We start from the raw sequence: 23,040 nt of genomic DNA on the forward strand, positions 1-23,040 counted from the left end.
AGTCGGTTCAGCACATGGCGTCGTGGGTGTATACTGTAGTGTCATGAGTTTGAACCTTTCCTCAAATGAACTTGATCCTAAAATATGCCTGTTATTGTGTTGGCTTGGATGCACGTTTTTGTAGAGGAGAGTTTTTATGCGGAGTCGCTGAATCAGTGACATATCTCTCAAAGCGTGCAGTCGTTTCTTTTTAGAGGAAAGAGTAACCGGAGTTCCATACGATGGCCTGTCCCGGTTTTGTTTTTCCAGCCGCTCAATTGGTGCTAAGAGAGTAGTTTCTCTGATTTCTGCATGAGTGGTATGAAGACACCATTTCAGGGCCTATTTATTGTCATCATCGTCAACTTCCTATTTAGGTCAACTGCAGGACGAAGGCCTCCCCCATTGGCGTTCACCGCTCTTCTCCGGCGCTGCCCGAGTCCATCATACGCCTCCGAATGTTGTTATTGCTTCCCTCTGTCGCGTTAATGGCCTTCCCCTTTTTCTAGACCCATCCCCGGTCGCTCATTGTGTTAGCCCAGTGGACCACCCGTTGTCAGTTCGTCTTACGGTCAAAACTTCCAGGTTTAGCACTGCCCTGTATGCTGTCCTGATGATGGTTTTAAGTGCGATGCACTTCTTAAGCGACCCTGAACCTGCGTCCACCTGCGATGTCCGCATAGCATACCCACGTGGGGGATTGGCCAGGAATCTCCTCGTCTTCTTTGGCAACGGGGGGAGATGGGCGCGCGCTGCCTGGCCGCTGACATGGCACATACCCACGTGAGGGATTGGCCAGGAATCGGGCGTGAGAAGGGCTAATGCACCCGCTTAAAGGAGTACTGACACGAAATTCCAAAGCTGAGATCCGCTCTAGCAATCAAGTACAACGACAACAGAAATAGGTGTCTGTGAATAAATGCATCTTTCTTTCTTTGTAGTTGTGTGTGTGTGTGTGATCTCTCTTTCGCGAACATTACCGAACCGCGCAAATTCAACTCGTGCATTCGCACTTTCACATTCTTCCCCTCGGGGAAATGCGGGGAATTTTTTGTTTTTATTTTCTTCGGTGTTAAAAAAATTGTGGTACGGCAAGTTCTGCAATACAAACTCATGATAAGTGGCTGAATGAGTGCTACCGCTTTTTGGTTTTTTCTTTCGGGCCTCCACTTGGTTACGCCTTTGATAATTGTATAATTCACTACAAATGTTCTCGCTTTTGGCGATTCTGAGTTCGGCTGTGCCACTTTGCTCTATCGACCCACGCCGAGCACCCTTACGTGACTGTTGTCTGGGGGACATCCGTCCCTATTTCAAGATTATTTTTAACTTGGCCGCATAGTGCCCTCCGTCGTTTGCCAAACGGAGCTTGCAGCGGAGACAGAACCACAGGATTGTTGTAACGTAGTTTCAAAATTCATGTGATTGGACGCTTGGGTTTTATTTTGCTTCGTTTCTACTCATAATCAACGCCTTCATTGAGTTCTGAGACACTGGTTTTAATCATTTGCCCCCTGGGTTACTTATGTGACACAACCCGCCACGGTGCCTCAGTGGCTATGGCGTTGTGCGGCTCAGAACAATGACTCGGGTTCGATTCCCGGCCGCGGTGGCCGCTTTTCTGAAGGAGGCGAAAAGCAAAAACGCCCATGTGTTCAATATTTCGGCGCACGTTAAAGATTCCCAGGTGGTCAAGATTAATGCGGAGCCCTCCACAAGGGCTCGCCTCATCGCCTGTGAAGCGTCGGCGCGTTAAACCCGACAATCAATCAAGTTGGGTGAAACAATGCTGGTGGTGGCATCAGTCTCGTAAAAACACGCAGAGTTGGCCGAGTGGGTAAGGCATTGTGCAGCCGGGACCAAGGACGTGGGTTCAATTCTCAGCTACGCGGCTGTCTTTCTGTTGGAAGCAGGACACCAGAACGCTTGTGTGTCGGCACGTCGTGACACGTTAAACATCGCCAGGTGGCCTAGATTATTCGGGAAACTTCCGCTACCGCGTGCCTCGTAGTCCACATCTAGCTCCGGCTCAGAAATCACTGTAATTTTATTTTTATCTTACGGTGGAAAGACGCTTTCACTTGATGGCGTCAGTGGCGGGCATGGCTTTTGCCCGTGTCTGTGGAATGCGCTGCCATCGACTAGGTGTTGAACAAATTTCACTAAGCAGTCGTGAACCCTGCTGAAAATGCGTGTCCTTCGTTCCGTCTCCTCAGTAGTATCATTGTCCTCCTTTCCACAATTCAGTTGTCCAGATTAAGGCCAGCCCTCAAATCTTGCTGTTCTCGTCGTAGCTTCTGGCTGGCCACTTCAGCACAGCTGACAGCAGACGGCTAGCAGCCACGGGGAAATCGTGAGCTCAGCCTAATAACGCTATCGCGTTAAAACTTATTGGCCGAAACGCTACGCATAGGACAATGAAAAAGCAGTGGTTTACAAGGACAGCGAAGTTCCTGGTGCAGGCTGCTGAATTTTCATAAATTATTGTTACTACTCCCAAACACCTTTACACAAAAATTTGCTTATATTCCAGAGTCCTAAGTTGGCATTCCGACTACTATGTTGTACGAGTTTATCTAGTGAGCAGGGATGTGTCGAACGTTACGGATTGACAGCTTTCACCACGTTTCATCACTTCTTTTTAGTTATTTATAACGATGATGATGATGATTGGGTTTCTTATAGCGCAAGGCCGTTTAAGGGGAAATAGCGCCAAGATGTATAACGGTAACGCAATGAAGTACCACTATTGTTGTTTTAGATTCTCGTTATTGCAGGAGATTGTGAAGCCTACTGGGCTTCACACTCATGTATATACGTGCATATGCCTGTACATCGAGTAATTCTGCGGGTGTAGGTTTTTTTGTATCTTACTTCTAGGTGCAGCTTCTATTCTCAAAAAAGGCTGGACGCATGAACTACTATTTCAATTTAAAGGGAGAGGGATCTTCAGGGCCGCACCGCTTGTTTTACGGCAGAAATATCCAGTGGAGCAACATACGTTACTCATGCTAGACCTAATTGTAAATAAAATCGAACACTACGGGAGAAAATCGCAATATCAGAAATTATAGACTGAAAGAACTGGGGTGTCCTAAACTTCGTGTCTGCAGACGTTCAACCCGCTGGTGCCCATCATAAATACGGAATCTATCTTTTGTCTTCCCATATCGTCCTGTTCGTGCGAGACTATATGCGTTCTTGTGACTTAGGGATGTGCGTAAGGCGTTCCTACAACTGTTTTCATAATGTTCTCAAGATAAAAACGGCGGAAACAATGGCTTGCTGACGTTTCCCGTGATATTTATGCAGAAGTCACGCGCAGTGTGCAGAACCTACTTTAGCATGAACATTGTCGCATGAAAACAATGTTCTAAAAAATAAAAATCCTGGTAGAGGATATTAAACCAATTGTCACTTCCTTGGCTAAAAGTGATAGTTTCAGAGCACAGTACAGGATGCTTTCGGTGCTTCTCAGCACGGCGGTTTGGTTGAAAGCTAGGGGCGCTATGACTACGCCAAAGCTCACGCGGCTGGGCAAGAAGTGGTTTACCACATGGTAACCAGTCACATAATATGCAGTCACATATCCACGTGGGATAAAAGAGGGGCCAAAAAATGCACAGCTTTATCAAATTGCCAGCTATTTTGTTGATTGAATCTTTTGAGCCCGCGGTGAAGTGGAATTTCAATTCAGTCGAACGCAACCTACTAACGCTCTAACCTGTTGCACATGCACAGATTCATTTAGCCGCGCAAAAATCTTTGGGGAAAGACCGAGTAGCAAGTAGGACGTTTGAGTATACGCATGATATAAACATGAAGCACATGAGGCCGACAGACAGGCACAATTTGCACCTGGCTTAAATGTGGCCCAAATAACGCTGCATGGCTCCATCCACCCGTCTAACTATCGAGGAATTTTCGACAAACGCTCGTTCCGGTGATGCCAATAACAAGGGCCCGTAAACCGTTCCAACAGAAAAGGCAAAATGTGCCTGTGAGCTGCAAGAATGAAACGTATTACTGTGTTCAAAATAACGTTTGCATTAGCAGGGCAAACTTGGGTAGATATATCATCCATACCTTGTCGGCAGCTCACAATATCACTCAGAACGATGGGAAGATTTGTACCCATTCAGCTATGCTTTCACTTCAGGGTTTGGGCAACATGAAGGAACCAAAGGGCTTAAGAACCCACGGACACTGATCATCGCTTACGTCGACTGGTACGCACTCAGCCGCACACGCCCCCAGGCTCCTGTTGTAAGAGACAAGGTGAATGTGGGCGCCCGCTCCCACACGCTCAATATCTAGGCACCAATCTTAATCCAATTGGCCATTACTCATGGAATAATTTTTGAATACGCTGTCGATCTCAGTAGAGGTCGGAAAAAATATTTTTATTGTGTAAACATCACAGCAAATATCTTCGTAGTTGTCCTATCATTCTAGGAATAGTGGAAAAGTGTCCCTAAACAACAAGAGCAGCCGCCGTTATTGCAGACACCCGGCGACAGAGTTTTGGTTGTTGGTAGCTGTGAACATTAGTTTGGCAAACTGAATGGTTAGCTGCGAACTAAGTCAATAAAACTCTCATTTCGAGTTTTCTTTGTTACAACATTCAATAATTATTTCTCGCAAACCTAACTCGGGTTTCATTAGGCAGGAAGGGCTGGTCAAGCTGGCACCTATTCCGTACTGTATTCTTGAAAACAGCACTCCAACGGGTAGTACGCTAGTACCATTGAGAAGTAATTTATTTCACAAAAAAAGTTTCGTCAACCAAGCTAAAAAATGTTGGCATAAAAGCGCACACGTTAATAAGTTATATTTATTAATGTGACAAAGGTCAAACTCTGTATTGCGTAAGGCATCTTTATGAGCACCGCCACATCCTCGTAAACATTGTGTTTCAGCCCTTGGCGGTCCAGATTTTTTACCCTCTTCCGGCTGTTCTGGTACAGAAACTGGGTAAACGTTCCGGAACGGAACGGCTGGACCTGTTACCTACTTGTGAAAAAAATCGCGAAATTTAACGTGGAACACCCAAGTCGGGCTACCCCAACAGCGGACACCTACGGCCGTGTTGATGTGCGCGGCCGTGTCGGTCACGGCCCGACAACGGACCGTAAAGGGTTAGAGGTACAATAAAACTTTCCTACTACTCAGTCTAATAGCCTTTCGATTCTCTATTACAATCAATCCAGAAAATAGGTGCGCTCCCCACTCAAAAACAGAGTAAAAAAATTAAAGCAGTTGCCTTCAACGCGAAAGCTTTCGGAGTGCGAAGCATTGATTCGTGAGAGCGGCTGTAGCTCCTTTTCTTAGCTAGTCTCAGTATCAAGTTGGCGTTGATACCAAATGTAGTCAAAGTAGCCTCATCACAGTAAAAGGCCTATGAAAAGACACTTAATTGCGTTATTATAAATGTGCGGTGATTATTGTCCGGCGATTTTGTCATAATTAATTTTATAGTGTACTTATTTCCGACCCTGCAACGACAGCCTCTGTGGCATCGGCGCAGCGGAACGATCACCCTCAACAGTTTGCATATGAGTAACGTGTTCCTCGGTGGCGCAGACGACTTGCATAAGCTTTGCAACACGATGAACAAAGGACCAGGGGAGCGGTGATGTTTTCGCAGCCTCTGTTTAGACGCGTGCCACCGTGACAACGGCGGCTAGATAACGTAACTTTGCACAAGCTACGACGGCAAGCCGGGCCCTCCTAAAGTGCTGCACACCTTAAAAAGCTATTAGTGCGACATATAAATGTTCTTATGCCACGCGATTATACGGAAGTCGTCAGTGAAGCCCGGAGTTCCATCCATGGCGCCGGCAATGATAACTACTAGGGTGGGAAGATTTACTGCTACAGTTTCCCCAGGCTAGGAGTCTTCGTCCCTTTCTTGGGATGCTGTCGTTGGTTCCTGTGGCTCCGGCTGCTTCTCCTGCGGCTGCTTTTCCTGTGGCTGCTGCTGCTGCTGCTGCTTTTTTTTGTCTTTCAACATTTTAATCAGGCGAACGCCAGCTTTAACCATCAATATTGTAGTAAGTAGAGACCGCTTTCTTCTTTCAAGTGGAGGAGCAGCAATCGCGGCAAAACAGGCGCCATTATTGCACTTCCCGTCCTGCATAAAGTAAATGAAAAGTAATCGAAAATACCGATTGTTAGTAATGAGTGCATGAAAAAGGTGTGGTTGCCAAATAAGTGGAATTTCATTTAACGAAGCTGTACAGTAGTACGTCTAAATCTTCTTTGTGGTTTATTCACCTTTTTCAATGTTCTGGACGTGCTGCCAACAATAAAATCAGGTATAGTTCTTTAGATAAAGAGCTTTAGAATAAAATGAATTTAGGGATTACAATTAGGCTGCAGAAAAAGCGCATCCCGGCGATAACAATCGCCCAGAACTGGCCTGAAAACAAACAGAACTCTGGCACCAGCAAGAAACGTGCAGCCTCAACTGCAAAGTTGATTGGCATTCGGGAAAATGATTCATAAAGACTGGAACCTTGCACAACGTTCACGGCTTCCGCCCATGAATTCGCCAATATCACAATGTTCTTTTGAACTGGTTTCAGAGCAGGTATTAGTGCAGTCACGGAAATATAAGGCATTTTTTCTATATAAAGGAAGACTGGACACTTTAGGTAGACACTAGTGAACATATAGACACAGTTACGTTATTATCTTCCCTTTCTGATGGAGCATCGTCGAGGCGCCTTATATTCATTACTTATTTAACCGACCTCTGGCAACACTGATTTAAACATACAAGGCTGCAAGATGTGGTTTGTCAGCATTTTGAGGTATCGCTTAGATATCCACAAATACTGGCAGGCTAATTTCCTTGGAATGTTTTGTTCACAATTTTTTTCAGCCGTTATCGCGAACTTCTACGCCCACTCCTTCGACTGTCGGGGTCGGAAGCCTTATACCATTGTTTTGGACATCCAGTTTAAAATGCGAATGCATTTATTAGTCGGGGGTTGTCTTGCGTCCGTCGAGCGGCGTGCGCCCGCAGGTGTTGGCCGGCGTGCGCCTGCATTCCTCCAGCGCGAGCGCACGTGAGCGCGCGCCTCGTAGTTCTGCCTTCGTCGTAGTCGTCGTCGTAAATGCAAATGCATTTCCTAGACGGGGGTTGTCGTGCTCCGTCGGCGTGCGCCCGCAGGCGTTATCTCTCCGCGCTCCTCCTCGCCCTAGCAACAGCTGTGGCGCGCCTAGCAACCGGAGCAGGTGGTAGCTCGGGCGGGAGTAGCGGAGGGCAAGGGGAGAGGAGGAGCGTGCTCGGGCGTGTGAGGGCGCTCGCATCGCGGAGCTCGGGCGGAGTTGCGGAGAATGAGTGGAGAGGATGAGCGCGCTCGGGCGTGTGCGGGCGCTCGCATCGCGGAGCTCGGCGGGAGAGAGAGCTCGCGCCAAGGGGGGGCGTGTTGCGCGGGTCTCTCTCTCCTCTCCGCGTACCCTCTCTCCGCTCGCTGCGCTCGGAAAATGTATATAAATGCAGTGGAGCGCACGCCTCTCTCCGTTACTGCTTGCCGCAGCGCACTCATCGGTGCACCCAATGCATTCGCATTTCAGCACGATCACCTTCGGGGAGGTGGGGGGAGTTTTTTTAATTTGGGAGCTCAGAAGCGGTGGCGGCAGGAGAAATGCTTCGAGCATGCACAGTATTAGCGTCTAGGCACAACTGAAAGTAAAACTTTCCTACGCCATTCCTGATTTTGGAGGGGTTCGGACGGAATCATATTGAATTCCACAATGCATAAGGTTTTGACTAGAATCAGTAACAAAATTGTCATTATCATGATGATGTCCGGACGACGGGTCGTCATAGCACGCTTTCAAAATTTTGTCATGGAGGTCTGCAGAGATGGCAAGAAGAGACTTTGTTCTCATTCGGGGGTTGAAGTGTTTTTTCACGAGAACGGTGTCTTTAAGGCTAAATGCTGGTAAGTTGCGTTTGAACGCCCTAGGCACGGCGACGTTGCATCCTTCGTGGTAGTCGTTCATAACGTGTGACTCGGGGTGGGCACGCCACTGGGCGGCAAGGCTGGTTCCCGCCACGACTCCGAATAAGGCGTTGTCTTCATCAGAGCATTGTGGTGGTGGGTCGACGGGGTCGGGAGACAGGCAGCCGGAGTCGGAGTGTTTCCTGCCGGATTTATACGTGTATAAATCTAATATCAAATTCTCGTATCAAATAAATATCAAATAAATTTAATATCAAATTCTCGTAGGCTCAAGATCCACCGCCAAAGACAGCCAGAGAGGTCCTTCAAATTAGCGGCCGAACAAAGCGCATGGTGGTCTTTCACAACCTTGAATGGTCTAGCATACACGTATGGGCGAAATTTTGAAATGGTCCATATCTTAGTGAGGCGCTCTTTATGAGACGCTAAGTAGTTTTTCTTTTCCTTCGACAGACCACGGCTGGCATAAGCGATTACGTTTCCGCAACCGCTTTGCTTTTGAACCAGAACGGCACCTAAGCCTATACGGCTCGAGTGCGGCCTGTAGGGCGCCACTGAAATCCCCCTAGCGGCCCGTTTCGAAAGCAGCCGCGGGAGTCGCCGGTCCGCTCCCCACTGTCACCGTTGCTTTCAGGGCCCATTCACGACGGAGATTTACCGTTTCTAGGCGCTGGAAATACATATTTATGTGGAGCGGTCACTCTGTTCGCAAATGTGGTGTGTTTACGAGAGTGTAAATGTGTGTGACGCCATCTTAGTCTGGTACATTCGGTCTGTACAAGCGCCAGGTGTGCGTCACAGATCCGCGTTGCGAAACAGGGATATGCATATGGCGATGATTGTGATTCCACTGCCCTGAAATTTACTAGCAGTGTCTCCGTAAGCATAATTTCCACAGATGGTCATGCCATGGCTATACATTACGATGTAAATAAGTTTTGTGCGTTTATGTAACCTTGTTGAGCGCTCATACCTGACAGCACGCCAGTTATGCTTGCCAATATCATACCTGAGATATTGATCACTACCCTGGACATAAATTTCCCGAACATTTTACGAATTAAGTATGATGGATGATCCAAAATTATAGCCGAGATCAGCGCATGACAAAAAAAATGCTGGGGCGTTTTGTCGTGAGCTCAGCGCCCGTAAACATTCATATATGTTATATATATCTTCCGCGAGCAGGCCGGAGAAGGGCTTCTACAGTAATGCCCATTCGCGACTAAACCTTTCTTCGGAGCATAGTCATATGACGCAGGGAGCCTGCAGAATCTAGCACAAACGGAAATCAGGCCTTATCAGATATCCCACTCTTCTAACGACACCTTTTATCAGTTTTGAACTTGTATACCTCAAAAAATTCGTTCGCCGAAGGATACGCTGCTAGTTGAAGTCTAAAAACGAGAGTTACGTGAACGAGTAGCTTTTGTGTGTGATTACTAAAACGTTTTTTCCTTGATTTCGCTCCGAAATCGTACACAACAATAAGTAAGCGTCCCCATACCCCTCCCCATGTGTCTCGAAATAGCAGTGCATTTCGCATACCAGCTGGTCTCGTAAGTCCTACTCGGGTTAAGTTTATACAAACGTCTTTATCATTTCACAATCTCCACTGAGTTTTTTTTTTTTTCATTTCTGTACGAGCTATTTTGTTTCGTACGGGCTTGCAGACCATTATTTTCCAGTGGTTACTTTACTTTTCTTGGTTCTTGCTATAAGGCGTGAGTGCACATTTTTCATGACGCAGAGCCTTGGAATATACTTAACATTGTCGCGTGACTTATAATAAAAGGCACAAGTTATCAGGTATTGAATAATTGCATCCCCGATATATATATTTTTCTACGACGCATATATTTGTATTGAGGCCGCATTCGTTGTCTGCGCTACAAAACAAAGCACTCCTCTCATTGTGCCAGTATCAGGTTTAAACGAGGCGACAATAAAATGCACTTGTGGCGGACGCATTCGGAGGTGCAGCGGTGGTATGCTGCCGCCGTCGCCGACGCCCGTAACAGCGGCCGTGAAGGACGCAGAACCGCGTTCCCGGTTAGCTATTGTTGGTGTTTGAGCACCCTACCAAGATGCAGCGGCTTTTGAAGTGTCCTAAGCGTACTGTTTACTTACAGACGTCACCATAACAAGTTTTGTACCATGGAAGGGCAAAAAGAAGCGAAAGAGAACCAAAACACTGCATGAGCCCCTATGGGCCGCGCAGCGCTAATCCCGTTAACTCCGCGGAGAAGCGGCGGCAGGCGGCGCAGCGATCGCAAAACTCGAGGCGTATATCACTGGTGTGCGTGTGCATTTCTCTAAAGGCGTTTTCGTCCAAATGGGGGGGGCACACGCGGGCTTAGAAGTAATTGCAGCCTGTGACATGCTTTTGTTGGGCTTTTTCCCAGCTGGAAGGGATGCTATCTTTCGTCAAGCGGGTGAGTGGCTGTGCAATGTGTGCGAAGTATGCGCGAAGTGCCGGTAGTACGCGCACCTAGCGAGAAATCTTCGCACGCCCTTCTTGCCTTTCGGTCTTGGCAAGCTTGGCAAGTTAGGTGTATGCAAAGCGGCACTTTTCATGATTCAGCGTTAACCCCGACATACAATTGGCCTCGAATACAGAGTCCAACCTTGGAAGGTGTTCGTGGAACGAGGCAGTACGAAGAGGTCGTACTGCCTCGTACGTAACGACGTGCTAGTTTCGGAGACGATCGGTGCCGGGGATATTAGCTGCGATATACTACGTGAGACAATCCGAGAAGACGCCAAGGAAGAACTATGAAAATTAGTTCCAACGACGTCGCAACCTCAAGTCGCTTCACTGACTGACGCCATCCGAGAAGAGGTTCAACAGGCACTGGCGACGTCTATGTCATCCGAAGCACCCCGCGAGCCACAAGCAATTATCTACTCCACAGCGGTTCGTCGACCCCGCTCTGCTCCAACTCGTCGTCAAGAGGCCCCGCAGTACCACCTTCCACTGTAACGCGCTGGAAACCCGTAGTCCCAAAACAGATGCCGAGGAAGACGGACGTATGGCGAACCCCCGATAATGGTACGCTGGGCTACCACTGCGGAGAGGCCAACCACATCTACGGTCGCGGCCCCTACAAGAGGATCGGTTTCCGAGGGTTCTCCGTGGACGTACCACGACCCCTACCCGGCAAGCACCATACTGAGATCGAGGAATACCTGTCCAACACCAAGCGATGTACAGCGTGCTTCAACCATTCACCGGCGCCCTACCCATACCGATCTCCAAGCCGTCGAAGCAACGCAGACTTCACCCGTGGAAGATCCCTTAACGCACGCAGGGGAGACTAAAACTAACAAGATTTGCAGGTGAAGTTGCACAGCGGCCGAAAAACAAAAAATCTCCAACGACGCAATCACTTGGCGATGAAAGGAATTCACGACATGCCCTCAGTCCTACAACCCGCTCTAACCCTGACGTGAGTCCCGAACAAAATGACAGCAACACGGCGCGACGCGTACCCGACTTGACCGAACCTGCCGCTGAGAAGACGACAACGACGACTTATAGTGCCCGACTTTTCACACGCACCACCCGAGATACGACGCCTCGACGCACCCGGAACTCGAGGAAGACGACCCCCGACATCCGATTATCCATCCACGGCTTTGATGTAGTCGCCATGATGGACACTGGAACCGATTACTCAGTAATGAGCGTATCATTCGCGTCGAAGCTCAACACTGTTACGACCAGATGGGACAGCCCGCGCATACGCACAGAAGGAGGCCATCTATAACGGCAAGTGGAACGTGCACATACCCTGCTGCGTTCTCCATTTTGCCAACTGCTCCTGCGACGTCATTATCGGAATGGATGTTTTGACGGACAACGGTAAAATAAATGATCTACAAACCAAGTCGGTAACTTTTTCCTCTGATCACTAAATGACGCCGAAACAGAACCCCGAACACCGTGCTGCTGTAATGATCACCGATGATCACGTAACCCTGCCACCCCGCGCAATCTTGATGATCACCGTCCACTGTAAAGATGCTGTCCCTGCCGTCGACGCTACCATGGAGAGTGACAAAAGTTTTCTTCTCGACCGCTGTGCCACCGTAGAAAGAGGCATTGCGCGCTTTAAGCAAAGAAAATTCCGAGTTTTAGTAACTAAATTCACCCAGCAGGACCAGCAGCTAAACAGGGCGCTGCAATTGCGTTCCTGAAGTATAGTGCGAGGACCAAGTGACGTGATGACGGTCGCCGACTTTCAACGCCCACGCGTAGATGCTTTCAAGTTTCCGCCTCCTTTGGACGTGAAGCCGGCGCTATCGCAAGGGAAAGGGAACAAATTATTGGCTTTTCTGCGTCGCTAAGGCGACTGCTTTTCGTCGACCTCCAAATTTCGTCAGACACCGTTAGCGAAGCACCGATTTACAACCGAAGATAGAGCACAACCTACCCGACAGTCTCCGTACCGCTCGTCTTTACATGAGCGGGTAGTTATCCGGAAACAAGTCGAGACATGCTCAGCGACAACCTTACACAGCCATCGAAATGCCCCTGGGCAGCACCGGGCGCACTAGTGAAGAAAAAAGGCGGCACAATCATGTTCTGCGTTCACTACCGGCGACTCAAAAAAATTCCCTCGCACTTCCCCGAGGGGGAGACTGTGTAAGTGCGAATGCACGGTTCTTGATTGCGTGATTACGGTGGATATCGTGATCTTGGAGTGGAGAGGAGGCGCCCAACACCCGCATTCACTGAGAGGAGAGAGGAGGAGAAGAGTAGCGCCCGCCGTTACGGCGAGGGCTGCACGAGCGCCCTCACGCGTCGGAATGCGGAGCGCCCGCTACGCGAGCGAGAGCTCTCCCGCCCCAAGTGGAGAGGAGGCGCCCAACACCCGGAGTCACTGAGCGGAGAGAGGAGGAGGAGAGTAGCGCGCGCCCATCTCCCCCCGTTGCTAGGGAAGACGAGGAGGAAGACGAGGAGCGCGCGCACCCGCTTCTGTTGCTATGCGGACGACGGCGGCGGACGATTCAGGCTCGCTTAAGAAGTGCATTCACAACTAAAAAATTACCAAAAAGGACGGTTACCGCTTGCCCCGAATCGAAGACGCCCTCGACCACCTCTGCCTCACCAAGTGCTTCTCGTCGATGGATCTGAAGAAAAGCCACTGGCAAATTGAAGTGGACGAGAGAGACCGAGAGAAGACTGCATTCATAACCCTGGACAGCCTATATATGTTCAAGAGGTTACCATTTGGGATGTGCACGGCCCCAGCATTGTTTCAGAGTCATCGACACTTCTAACTGGTCTAACGTGGCACACCTGCCTCGTATACCTCGACGACGTTGTGGTATTGACCCGGACCTTCGACGAATACCTTCCAAGGTTGGAGTCTGTACTCGAGGCCATTTGTACGTCGGGGTCAACGCTGAAGCCTGAAAAGGGCGGATTTGGGTACGCCGAACTCGTGTTTTTGGGACATATCGTCAACGCCACTGTAATGCTGCCTGACCCAGCGACGTCGTACTGCCTCTTACGAATTGCCAGAGTTTTCGCTATTGCAGCAGCCTCAAACGTGCGTTCGCCAACCGTTTTAGGGGGGTTCTGGACAAGGCAAGCCAGGTGTTCTTGCTTGACTCCTGGCATCAGAACGTGAATTTCGTTTCTTCCGTCATTTCCGGGTCCGCGCGGTGAAACACCTGCTTTATTTCCTCAACAAAGATCACGACCACTTCGTTAGGGTGTTGCGTGCCCGTTTCCACCAAAAGTGCGGCTCGTTCTTTTGCACGGCGGTGCCAATGTTTTAAGAAACTCGCTTTTATAGAGAGTCCAGTCGGTTAGGGAGCTTTCATGGTTCTCGAACCAAGTTCGGACTGTACCTTCTAAATAGAAGAAAACATGACGGAAAGTTTTTTGTCATCCTACCCGTTACAGATAAGTACGCGCTCCACTATCTCCAACCACTCCTCGGAATCTCTACCAGGGAATCTGCGGAACCATGGTGGGTCCTGGGACGTTGCAGGACAATCGGAGGGGCTTGTTGCATCTTGTTGTCAGTTGTATCGGTCTTTTTCTTGGATCATTCTGCTACGCAACCAAACTCGGACGCCGCTAAACCTTGAAGTGGGCCGTTTTTTCGTCTGGGGCTGGCTTTTCTGCTTCCAGAAGGCGTGGTGAGCATAAAGGGTGCGTACTCAGCCCCCCACCAGATGTCAGGTAGCCAAAGACGATGCAGTGACCTAAAGATAAAACTGATTTATTGGGGTGAGCTTATGCTTCCCTAACAATTCAACGAATGCACGTGGGGCTAAACGGCAGTCAACAAAGTGACCTGCGCAAAGGGTGTCGGCGAATCAAATACTGCGGCGTCTGTTCTGCGGGCATTTATCTTTTGGCGCTGGCCATTCTTGAACCCTAGAACATATCCAGAACACTGTAGATCGAGGAAGAGGATTCTAGGCAGTTTACGTCACATCGAACCATTCTCCCTATTAAAAGAGATAACAAGTGCGGCGTACAACATACTCAGTAAAGACGGGCTTCACTTGGCACACAGATAACACAACCCGGCGTGGCCAGACGGTAGAAACAAACATAAATAACCAAACCAAATGCATGGTTCGTGGCAAAATCTCCTTTCTTCCATTAAAACTCTTTCGCTACCGCCGGAAAATTGACCAATTTTTATGGGTCCAAGAAAACATTTTTTCCTGCTAAAAACTGGTTAGGCACTAATTGAAGGAACACAAAATGCAGATTATATAACGGCCTTTGCAGTAACATATTTTTTAAAGGTTATTATAAATCGTAGTTGTGAAAAAATATCAAAATCCAAAGTTTTGTCAAGTTGTCGAAAAAAATGATAAAACAGCAGTTGTGTATATCAAACCACCGGTAGTACAAAAAAATTAGAATATACATTTTGTAGGGAAGCATTTCAAAAACACGCCATAGAAAGAATGTCGACTTGCGAGGAAAACTTTGTCCGATATAAAAAAAATGTTATCACGCAAGGTGCTCCTCTCATGTGATTCAAAATGTGCGATTTCGGGTGGCTCCCTGGAATAAATCTGGTGGTTTGACATTATCAGGGGCACCAATTTGCCCCCAAATAACGTAAAAACATCTTTTCAATGACTGACTTCGCATTGACAGCGAGCACAATAATTGGGACAAGCACGCGATGCGGAAAAAAAACATGCATAAAATTGGAAACGGAATGCCGTGGCTGATGCTTGTTGTCGTTCACCGTCAGTTATCTCTCGAAACATAAAGCTGAGCTTTATTATCATCTTCCTACTGGCAATTGTAGCCTTTCTCGCAAAAATGAGTTACGATGAGCTAGAATCGTGCCGTGCGATCTTTGGGCGAGTAGCAGCAGCGTGATGAAAAAGATCAGCAGAACGAGGCTCCTATCTGGCAGCGTCACCTAACAGTTTTCAAATGAAAGAGTACAACAACTTATCGGAGACTCCGTCCGAATACACAGTTCAACTAAGCAGCAACACAACACACCCGGATAGAAACGAATAGAAACGAAACCTCGTATAGAAACGAAACTGGAAGGCGAAGAGCTAGCAGTGTAAGGCCGGTTTGAAGCGCTGTCCTCGGCGGAACAGATATCTGGCGACTGGGTGTGATCTTTCGACGTGCATCTGAAGTTCTTATCGCAGAAATCGGGTTAGGGTGGGGGTAAATCAGGAGCGACGTGCTTTGTTCGAGGATCAGTCGCGGACGCTCCAGGTGCCATGGCAGGAAGCCTTGAAGTTGGGCAACTGCGTAGTAGAGCTAAATATGAATTTCGCGAACCAGGAAAGGAAACCGAAGCTGTTTTAAACTGTTTGAGAGTGGTCCTGGGGTAAGTAGAACTACCATATAACTTAGGACAACGTGCGCAAAGGCAATAAAACTGCTTAAAATAATAAAGTAGTTTTGCAACCAGGCAGCGCTTGATATTTTCAGCCGATTTCTTGTATTATTACTGTCAGAGCGCGAACCTGACGATTGAAAATCGTTTGCTAGTTCACCATGCAAGCCCTCATAGCAAAAAAGAAACGCTGGTGCAGAGTAATTACGAGTGGCATGCATTATTCGTTAGTAGCAGTGACGTGCGATGACCACGCCTCTTTTCCACATCCAGGTGATACAAAAGCATGTCAAAAATCCCGTTTCCGTTGCCAAAATGACAACAAAACTGATTTTGAAAGGCCATTTTCTGATCTAACATCCAACTGCTTTACTTGTTCGGGAAATGCCTGGAACGCTATGAAAAGGCGCTCCCAAAGTATCGATCAAATTGATCGATTTTTATAGGCGCGGTAGCGAAAGATTTAAGTGATCAACAATTACGCCGTTGTCACTCGTAGCTTGGTCTGTTTAGGAAGCTGAGTGCCTTTTCTACTTACCTTTTAGTGACTGGTAGAACTTTACAAGCTAATCGTTTAGGCTCAGTGGTATTCCCTGACCTATCTTGCTAACGTACCCATGGATACAATCTTTTTCCTACTTTTGTTGCCTGACACATGCTGCGCCTAATGGTACCTTTCTTACCTCTTAGTGTATCTATGCGTGCCTCATAAAGCGTACATTCAATCTTTGCGAATACGTAGCCTCTTTTTGTTTGCTTTTCGGCCTCGTTTTATTTTCAGCGTTCTCTCAATTATTGCCGTGCCTTCCGTTCGAATGTCACTAACGTTTCCTCCGCTGATACCTTTCGACCATTGCGCCACATCAAGGTGATCTGCAGTACTCTACAAGCTCATGTTTCTACGTATAAAATTATTTTCTTCGTTTCCTCACTTATCTTGCGCAAAGCTATACATTACCAATTTTGCTTTTTTATAAGCATATCTACGCTGTCGGTGTTGTCAACCGTAAAAGCGCGAGTTTATACCGATAGTAATTTTACTTGCAGCTTGTACTTAACACTCGGTATTTATTCTATTCGCTAGTTTCCATTTCTTTACGCGAAGCTCTTTTCGCAAATCGGTAAAGTTGCGGGTAAGCGTTACAAATAGCAAGAAAACTCCGAACGCAAGTTAGCGTGCACACTTGTGCGCGTGCCTCACGGTGAACGTTCAGCGGTTTAAAAAGCCAAGAAAATGCCGTCCGCACGTGCGCGCGTGGCTCGCGGGGACCACCCAGCGTCCCCGGCGCACGTTTTTCAAGCCAAGCATGCCCACATCAGAAGATTGGCGAAAATTAGCGAAAAAACTGAAGCGTTCGCCTAATTGTGGCCATACTTGCTCGGAACGAGAGACTCCAGCGTTCCCTGTTATCGTGACAACACTTGCTCGGAATGACAAAGACTCCAGTGTTCGGCGTAAGTGTGGCCACAATTGCTCGTGACGAGAAAAACATGACAACACGTACGCACCTCCAAGGTGATTTTCAATTAATACAACTTCAAAAAATTGTAGAAAGTTAGTATTAATAGGAACAATGATGGAATAAAGGTCGTTGGAGCAACGAAGAAGCAAATCGGCTGAAATGGTGAACCTAAACTGTGGTGATAGAAGCCGTCGTGATGCTCGTAAATGGCCGTCGTGATGCTCGTAAATGTTCAAGTCTTACCTTCAAGTCTTACGTCTTACTGTGAACGTCATTCAGTTTTTCTACACTCTACCTCAGCCTGGACCTCACCATTCAATGAACTTTGCCCCTAACTTTTCTCAGAATGTCAACAAAATATACAACACCTATATTTTTACTTTGAATGAATAGTTTTATTTTAGTTATATCAAGATGGTTTTGCTATATTATTTTCCAATTATTTCGCGGAAGCACGCATTATTGTCCGTAGATTGCTTCCCTTCCTCCAAAATTCCTTCTAATATATCTCCTCGGTTATTGCGAGTCGCTATTCAAAATGTCTCACTGACGTTTTGTCGTACATCTCGAGCAGATACTCCTGCGTTAAAGACTCGCATGTAAATCGCAGGACTGTACTGCGGCCTCAGACATTGCTGATTCGATACCGTCGCTAAACCTCTCTTGTCACATCAGTGAAGCTAGATATTGGGGCATAGGCTTGGGCTATTTTTAAAGTGCAATTTTGCTTCATTTGATCATAACGACTGCCACTCCCTGGTCACTTCTAAAGAACTCGGCTGGGTTCTGTGCTATATCTCTGTGGATCAAGTCAAACCCCGTGCTTCTTATTTTTCTCGGTCACAGTAGCAACTAATATGTCCGATAGTCAATACGAAAAACCTTCTTCAACATTTTTAACTTCGGTGAACATTGAATACCCCATGTATTGCCTGACACCTCCAGTAGAACAGCTAAGGTCTAGCTAGACCAAGTCTGCGAGTCCAGCCTTCCCAGGGCAAGTTCAGGAGGCGGCCTCCACGTATTTAGAGATCCTTAGTGCCTTTCGCTCTTTCGCTAGCGTAACCGCCACTGTGGTTAGGTGCGCTACAGGTTTAAGGGTCTAATGGCCGTGAGTGAGGCTTACGCCTGATTCTTATTGTAGACACCCTTCTGCTCTGACAAAATGTTGTTAAGGTCCCAAGAGCCTTCCTAACTTGCTCTCACCTATCTGGTTTAGCTTTTCAAATGTCCCAGTGGACATTCTCTTCTGAACAAGGCTGCACTCCACACATGGCGTTAATAGGTCATGACGACACGCCGAGTAAAACGACCATTCACGTGAAAACGTGTAAATAAGTGACAAGAAACACATTTCAAAATGCGGCCAAATTAGTAGTGATCAAAGCAAAAGGAGCCATCGCATGCGGAGCACTAAACATTGCTCCTGGCCCATGTAAACTCGTCAAATACCAAACCATCTAGAATAAAAAAAGCTTACATTTTCCGCCTCTCTGTGTTACGCTGCGCAGAAGCGCTCATTTTGAAATTTGCTAAAAATGTTTAAATTACTCGCCATTCATTCAGTACTTTTTGTCCAACTATTGTTTTTTTGTGCAAAGTGGTCGTTAGGATGGGTGAGTTATTTTTATCCTTTTCTGCCTGGAGTAGGTTTATCCTTCCAAGTTAATTCAGTTTATAAAACTATTTTTATGTTTTACATTGAACTTACACATTTAAATTATACTTTTATAGTGCTGTGTTCAATATTCCAGTGCTTAATAACCCAGTACTAGTTTTTTTTAGAACTGCGTTAATGGCTGCTGTGCTCCGCTATCATTGTACCCTGATATTTATTTTCCAACAACACGTTTAAGAGCTTGTGCTTGATGAAAAATAAATTATTGTTTATTTACACGGCTGACGTTCGTGTATAAAAAAAACTAAAGCGCAGACAGCTTCTCTGTTTTTCCCAAGGAGTACATATAAATTTTGCATTCGATCGCGAGTGCAAACGTCATCTCATCTTAGCTATCTTGTGTGTTTCCTGTCCGCAATGTAATGAAAGCTACACTGACGAACAGAATACTCGTCTCAGGGTATAAAGGTATGAGCGCTTTTCTGCCCATGAAATGTCCAGGACAACCTAAATAACATTTTATTCTCACCATAAAAACTCCGCATAGTTTGTGAATGGAATTGTTATGGAATCATTTATCTCGGCACCGCAATGCTATGGTAAGAGGCGACGTTTCAATTCACTTAACTGGGCCGCTAGGCCCAGGCACAACAAACGCACAAACAGCAGTTTGTGACAAAAAATACATTGCATACAACACCTAATTCAAAGCATATACATGTGTATGCATACCTGCAGAATTACATCAGGATAAATAAATATGTTTTCTTAATGTCTGTAGCCTGCACACTGTTCGCAATCCAATTATTTATAGTGATAATTGTTGACAGTATATTAAACCTTGTTCTTACACGCCAGCAACTACTGTATTATAGCGATTACAACGCACAAGACACTTTCAACTGTGTAGCTGTTTAAGCTTCAGCTTGGTCCCCTGGTGTCAGCATAAAGAAATACAAAGAACAAAATGACGGCAGCTCACACTAGCGCGTAGGCTTGAAGGTAGCAAAGCTGTAGCAACCTTCACCACCATCCCAAACGTTTACGTCCTCTATTGTAGCCGAGGTCGCCATGTTGGCGCGCGGAGCTGCAAGACGTGCCTCACATCGGCTCCGTGGAAAAGACCAGCGAAAGCGTTTCATCGATCCCAGGTGAATTCATTTGTGCTTAGTCTGTTGCAGCTTAGCTAGCGGCACAGTTTGATACCGAGTTTAGGGTGATAGGCCCCATTTTCGAGGACTTACGTGACTTTTTGTAAGCCGGGCGGAGCGAACTCCGCTAAGCCTAACGCCGGCCGACGAGCTCGGCCGGCGAAGGTGCGCCATGGACCCATCTGCGGCACCAGCGGGAGCCCCTGAGGGCTTCGTGGACTGCGGAGGGGAAGTAGAAGTGTTCCGAACGGCGTCTCCAAGCGTGGATACCTCGAATAACACCTGCGGCAACGACATGGGCTCGACGGGGGCCTGCCCCCCGCTAAGCCTAGGCGTGGTTGGAGCCGGAACGCCCAGAGACCGGGCGGAATCCGGCTTCCCCGAAGTCGGAGCCCACTCGATGGTTCCCGGCGGTGCCTGCGACACCACCGGGGACGAAGAAATGCCAGGTGAAGAAACTCTCGACGAGTGCGGGGACTGGGATCCCGAATGTTTGTGTGCCGGTTGGACCCTTGTTGGCCCCAGACGGCGAAGAAAACAACGAGCGGGAACGGACGGCCCGTCGCAGCGGGGCAGCCCCACCGCAGGTAAGCCGTTACAACATACGGCTAACAACGCTAAGCTCATTGAAGAGAGACGTAAGGAAGCCAAGGCTCAGCACATAGCCAGGATTAACAACAAGATGGCGAGGGACGCCAGAATGCCGCAATTCGGTGGCAAAGACGACCACAAAGTAGCAATCAGACCCGGGGGGGCTTTGTGGCCAAGAATGCGGATCCGATGCTTCTTCGGAAAGCAATTATCGCAGCGGCGAAAGTTGGAGCGGAGGAGGCGGCTGCCGACAAAATAGCCGTCAACGTGGCTCAGAACGTGCTGGTCGTCAGTACCCCCAGCGAGAGCAGATCATTCCGCTACGGGGCCCTTAGATATCTGACGGTCGGGGACTGCACATACGAGGCGTTCGCATATAAAAGCGCGCCAAGTAACACGATGCGAGGCGTCCTTAAGGGCGTAGGCCTGGACGACTCAGCGGAGGAGATAACCAGAGCCCTGGTTAACGACGACACTCCGAGTATCCTAGCAGCGCACAGACTTGGCCAGACAGGTTCTGTGGTAATCCTATTCGACGGTAATAGGGTCCCCTTCCACGTCTACTACGAGGGGGTACTCATGAAATGCACGCTATATCGTCAACATAAAGAGGTGTGTTCCACATGTGGACAAGTGGGGCACAGGAGGGACGTGTGCCCGACCCCCCTCGTAAAGATTTGTTTTGCGTGCGGGTGTAAAAACCCAGACGCTGAGCACAAGAAGTTTTGCAAGCCGCGATGCCGTCTATGCGGCGGCAGCCATACCACCAGGGCAGGGAGCTGCAAAAATAAATTCAAGACGCCATTGCTCATTAGACAAAGGCAGATGGAAAAACGTGAAAGCGCGAGACCGCCGAGAAACAACAACAGATGGCCGGAAAACAGCCCGGCGGAACAGGTGCGCACACCACCTGGCGCGAGAGCCGGCAGACAGGCAAGGATAGACAAGAACAAAGGAGAAGGCGGCTCGAACCCGTCTATAACAAAGGAACGTAGTAGGAGCAAGAGCGAAGGCAGGAAGCATGGACTCTCCTGGGCTGACATCACATCCGAAAATGGGAGGCGCAGAGAGCGCTCACAATCGCGTTATAGGTCAAAATCAAGAGAGCGCTCGCAGTCACGCAAACGTACGACACCGGGCGAGGAACGCGTCACCGGCCAAGGCGAGGAAACGCGAACAACAAGGAAGATCGACGAGGCTCTCCCAAATATGAAACCGGGAATACCTCAAAGGATACAAGGAAAGAAGAGCAAAACTGAAGACCCGGCGGAGTACATCTGCGCCAAGGAGCGGGAGCTTAGAAACGTCAAGGCGCAACTTCAGAAATCGGAAGCGGAGACCCAAAGACTGGCGACGCTAGTAGAGTCCCTGCAGAAGACTGTTAAGCAGATGCGGCAAGAACGCCTAAGGGACAGCGGATGCCTGGAAAGCATGGGATGCTCCCAGCCAAAAGAGGACGCTGAAGAACGAAGCGAAAGGATGAACACCGACAACGAAGCTGAGGAACCGCCGCCGCGGGTGCACCGCAGGAAAAGGCCGACTAAGCCCACGGCAGAAGCGCAACAGCAGTCGCAAAACATGGAGCACCAGCATTCGGATACGGAGCACGCATATACGAACGCGACCCCGGAAGGGGATGAACGACCTCTATCAGGAGAGGAAGAAAACCGACAGTACGGAACACCGGGATACGCAGGCCTGCAAGCAAGGCTCACGCGACTGGAAAACATTTATAAGAAGTGGGACAGAAATCTGGAGGAGATGGAGAAACGGATCATCAACAAAACTATGCACCATATGCAGCAGATGCTCAATCAGGCTCTAGAACAGCATACAGAGAGAATTAGCGCCATGCTACAAGAACGCCTACACGATTTCCGCAACAGCATTCGCGATGGATCGAAACAAGAGTGTTAAAATTTGGCAGTGGAATATAAACGGATACAGGAACAGAAAGGCTGTCGTGCAACAGCTCCTCAGAACTATAAAGAAAGAATAATGGCCAGAAGCTATTGTCATTCAAGAAACGCATCTGGAAGATTCGGAGAAAATAACACTAACAGGTTACAGGGCCTACCCCAGGCCCCCAAGTGCACGCACAGGGGGCAAGGGGACGGCGCAAGGTATTTGCACCTTCGTACGAAAAGGGGTAACAAGTATCGACGGTACAGAGAAACTACGCATGAACGACTCTGCCATAGAAGCCAACATGGTAGAGATCGTGATCAAGGGAAGACGGGAGAATGGTAGGGCAAGAAAGACCACATCCATTTACATCACCAATGTATACAGCAATCCACAGCACGGCAATCAAAGATTCCGACACCTAATCCAGGCAGCGGGCAACACTGCCAAAGGCGAAGGATCGGAGGCCATCATATGCGGAGATTTTAACGCCCCTCATGAAGAACT

The 23,040-nt window shown here is 48.1% G+C and overlaps 1 long non-coding RNA gene across 1 annotated transcript in view; it reads right to left on the reverse strand.

Annotated features, from left to right (window-relative positions):
• Positions 1 to 4,448: 4,448 nt before the first annotated feature.
• LOC144165120 (uncharacterized) overlaps positions 4,449 to 23,040 on the reverse strand; it is a 35,843-nt gene continuing 17,251 nt past the window's right edge. The window contains exon 4 of the long non-coding RNA XR_013321373.1: positions 4,449 to 6,112. This is a non-coding gene — a long non-coding RNA (uncharacterized LOC144165120). The remainder of the gene's footprint in view (positions 6,113 to 23,040) is intronic.

The sequence above is a fragment of the Haemaphysalis longicornis genome, unplaced genomic scaffold (assembly GCF_048455015.1).
Source record: "Haemaphysalis longicornis isolate Haplotype H1 unplaced genomic scaffold, Haemaphysalis longicornis Haplotype H1 scaffold_14, whole genome shotgun sequence".
Taxonomy (NCBI): Eukaryota; Metazoa; Arthropoda; class Arachnida; order Ixodida; family Ixodidae; genus Haemaphysalis; species Haemaphysalis longicornis.